We start from the raw sequence: 4,292 nt of genomic DNA, 5'->3' as shown, positions 1-4,292 counted from the left end.
TCATCGGCTAAGGCTGCATAGTTCCTAGGGGCTGGAAATTCTGCTGCACCTCTGACCCCAGGGACTTAGCTAGGCCAGGAGCCTTGTGGTTGATTCATTTGGGCAATGCCCATGTTTTCAGCTGAATGTAAGCCCTGTGAAGGCAGAGGCTTTGCATTGTTGCATTGTTCACCACTGTCTTTTTTTTCTTTTCTTTTTCAGACGGAGTTTGCTCTTGTTGCCCAGGCTGGAGTGCAATAGCGTGGTCTCAGCTCACTGCAACCTCCACCTCCCGGGCTCAAGCAAGTCTCCTGCCTCAGCCTCCCGAGTGGCTGGGATTACAGGCATCTGCCACCACACCCAGATAATTTTTGTAATTTTAGTAGAGATGGGGTTTCACCATGTTGGCCAGGCTGGTCTTGAACTCCTGACCTCAGGTGATCTGCCTGCCTCGGCCTCCCAAAGTGCTGGGATTACAGGTGTGAGCCACCGCGCCCAGCCTGTTCACCACTTTCTAGACATCCAATATTTATTGAACCCAAGTAAATGTCCAAGGACTTCCTGTCTGAGAATCTGCTACCTTCCAGGGGCAACCTGAACTCTTAAGATCCAGCAACGTCTGTTTGCTGCCCTGGCTATGCCAGTCTCCCCTCTCTTATGACTGTTCCCTCCCTCCTTTCACTACCCCCTCTAGGAGGTCAGAGGACACACCCTGGAGGTAGCTGTCTCCAAGAAGCTGTGGCTTTCTACTCTGCCACATCCTCCTCCAAGGGAAGGGATCTTTGCTACCTACTTAGAATGGGGTTTAAAAATACAGTTAGAGGCCAGGTGTGGTGGCTGAAGCCTGTAATCCTAGTACTTTGGGAGGCCGAGGCGGGCGGATCATGGGGTCAGGAGTTCGAGACCATCCTGGCCAACATGGTGAAACCCTGTCTCTACTAAAAATACAAAAAAATTAGCCGGGCGTGGTGGCGGGCACCTGTAGTCCCAGCTACTCGGGAGGCTGAGGCAGGAGAATGGCGTGAACCCGGGAGGCGGAGCTTGCAGTGAGCCGAGATGGCGCCACTGCACTCCAGCCTGGGGGACAGAGCCAGACTCCGTCTCAAAAAAAAAAAAAAAAAATACAGTTAGAACAGGAACTACTCAACCAATTACCCAGCCACAGCCTCTTCAGTTCCTCCCTACTACTAGTTACCAGTTCCTAAGCGTAGCCCCTTACAGCTTTTCACCAAGACTTCTGCTATGGTTTAAATGCTTGTTCGCTCTAAAGCTGGTGTTATAATTGGTTACCATTATGGAGGTATTGGGAGGTTGGACATTTAGAAGGTGATTGGGCCATCAGGGCTCCACTCTCATGAGTGGGAGTAATGCTGTTACAAAAGGGCAAGTTTGGTCTTCTTTTGTCTTGGCCCTTTGCCAAGACATACCATGTGAGGACTCAGCCTTTCTCCTCTCCAGAGGATGCAGCATGCAAGGCATCATCTTGGAAGAAGCGAATGGCCTTACCAGACACCCAGCCTGCTGGTGCCTTGATCTTACACTTTCCAGCCTGCAGAACTGTGAGCCAATACACTTCTGCTCTTTATTAAATACTCAGTCTCAGGTATTCTGTTATAATAGCACAGAATGGACTATGACAACTTCCCTGCCTTAGCCTCCTTGCTTGCTGGTTTCCCCAAAAATCCATCTTCCACAGAGCCAGTGCATCTTTCTAAAATGCAAATTAGGTTGTGTCTCTGCCATAGCTCCCCACAGCTCTCGGCTCAAACAGCTGAGCACAACCTGGCTCCTGCCTGCTTCCCCAGGCTTAGCACCCCAAGCCCAATATCACCCAACTCAGCTCTCTGGGATGATTCAGCTCCTTCTGCCTGGGATACCCTCCTCCCCAACTTTCTCCTTTTCCTGCTAACTCCTACTTGTAAATTAAGGTTAAGCTGGTGGGACAACCATATCTTACGTGCTTTGCCATGCAAAACAACAGGAAAGACCCAAGACCACCTGAGAAGTCTTCTTCCCCAAAAGTCGAACCTGAATGTCATCAAACCCTTGGCTGTAACTATCAGTTTACAGGAAATATGGGGGACAGAGGAATATGTTAAATGACACCACCAGAAAGGAATCAGCCAAATCCTCCAGAATGTGGGAAATTCATAGGACAAAGAACAAGGAAAAAATGGGGAGAGGGCAGGAGAGCTACAAATTAAGGGAGACTTAAGAGACACATCTACCAAATGCAATGTGTGGACCTTGTTTGGACCCTGATTTGAAAGAACCCGCTGTAAAAAAAAAAAAAAAAAAAAAAAAAGAGAGACATCAGGGAAATTTGGTGACATCAGGGAAATTTGGTGACATCAGGGAAATTGACCACATATCTGCCTGGTGGAAGTAAGGAATTACTGTTTTTCTTTTTCTTTTTTTTTTTTTTTTGAGGTGGAGTCTCGCTCTGTCGCCCAGGTTGGAGTGCAGTGGCACTATCTCGGCTCACTGCAAGCTCCACCTCCTGGGTTCAAGTGATTCTCCTGCCTCAGCCTCCCAAGTAGCTGGGATTACAGGTGTGAGCCACCACACCTGGTGGAATTACTATTTTTTTTTCAGATCTGATAATGTGTTAGAAAAAGAGAGTCCTAGCCGGGTGCAGTGGCTTACGCCTGTAATCCCAGCACTTTGGGAGGCCAAGGTGGGCAGATCACCTGAGGTTGGGAGTTTGAGACCAGCCTGACCAATATGGAGAAACCCCATCTCTACTAAAAATACAAAATTAGCCAGGTGTGGTGGTGCATGCCTGTAATACCAGCTACTTTGGAGGCAGAGACAGGATAATCGCTTGAATCCGGGAGGCCGATTTTGCGGTGAGCCAAGATCCTGCCATTGCACTCCAGCCTGGGCAACAAGAGTGAAACTCCACCTCAAAAAAAAAAAAAAAAAAAAAAGAAAGAAAGAAAAAGAGAATCCTTATCTTTTAGAGATAAATACTGTTTATGTTCAAGATGATATGATCACTGGAATTTAACATCATACAGTGGGGGCCAGGTATGGTAGCTCACACCTGTCAGCCCAGTGCTTTGAGAGGCTGAGGTGAGAGGATCACTTGAAGCCAGGAGTTTGGGACCAGCCTGAGTAATGTAGTGAGATGCTGTTTCTAAAAAAAAAAAAGCCAGGTGAGGTGGCGAGTGCCTATAGTTCCAGCTATTCCAGAGGTTGAAGCAGGAAGATAGGAAGATAGCTTGAGTCCAGGAGGTCGAGGCTGCAGTGAGCTATTATCTTGCCACTGCACTCTAGCCTGGGTGGCAGAGTGAGACAACCCCCTTCTTTTTTTTTTTTTTTTTTTTTTTTGAGACAGAGTCTTACTCTATCACCCAGGCTGGAATGCAATGATGCAATCTTGGCTTACTGCAACTTCTACCTCCCAGGCTCAAGGGATCCTCCTGCCTCAGCCTCCCAAGTAGCTGGACTATAGACATGTATTACCATGCCCAGCTAATTTTTTTATTTTTTGTAGAGATGGTGTTTCACTATGTTGCTCAGGATGGCCTCAAACTCCTGGGCTCAAGCGATCCTCCTGCCTTAGCCTACCAAAGTGCTGGGATTACAGACATGAGCCACTGCACCCGGCCTGAGACACTTCTCTAAAAAAATACATAAATAAATAAAAGTTAAAATAATAAAAAACTTTAAAAGTTGTTTAAATAGGGCCAGGCGCAGTGGCTCACGCCTGTAATCCCAGCACTTTGGGAGGCCGAGACGGGTGGATCACAAGGTCAGGAGATCGAGACCATCCTGGCTAACACAGTGAAACCCCGTCTCTACTAAAAATACAAAAAAATAGCCGGGCGTGGTGGCGGGCGCCTGTAGTCCCAGCTACTCGGGAGGCTGAGGCAGGAGAATGGTGTGAATCCGGGAGGCAGAGCTTGCAGTGAGCTGAGATTGTGCCACTGCACTCCAGCCTGGGTGACAGAACGAGACTCCGTCTCAAAAAAAAAAAAAAAGTTGTTTAAATACATAAAATAATCAAATGGGAGTATAGATGAAATAAGAGTGGCCATAAGTTCATAATTGCTGAAGCTGGAGGAAGGTACTTGAGGGTTCATTACACCATTCTCTCTCCTGTTTCTGTTTGACTGTTTCCATAATACAATGTTAAGAAAGGATTAAACGTGTCACCCCCTCCTAGAAGCCCTCTCACATTCCTCAGTCTGAATTAGATCCCCCTTTACGGGGCTTGCCAATACACCTGATGTGCTGACCGGCAATTCTGTGGTTTGCCCCTCCCTCTCGGGGGCAGGGGCTGCACTGGCAGGAGAGGTGTGGCTTCC

Source organism: Pan troglodytes, chromosome 1 (assembly GCF_028858775.2).
Source record: "Pan troglodytes isolate AG18354 chromosome 1, NHGRI_mPanTro3-v2.0_pri, whole genome shotgun sequence".
Classification (NCBI taxonomy): Eukaryota; Metazoa; Chordata; class Mammalia; order Primates; family Hominidae; genus Pan; species Pan troglodytes.
The sequence above is the reverse complement of the archived record's forward strand: the minus strand, read 5'-3'. Positions refer to the sequence as shown.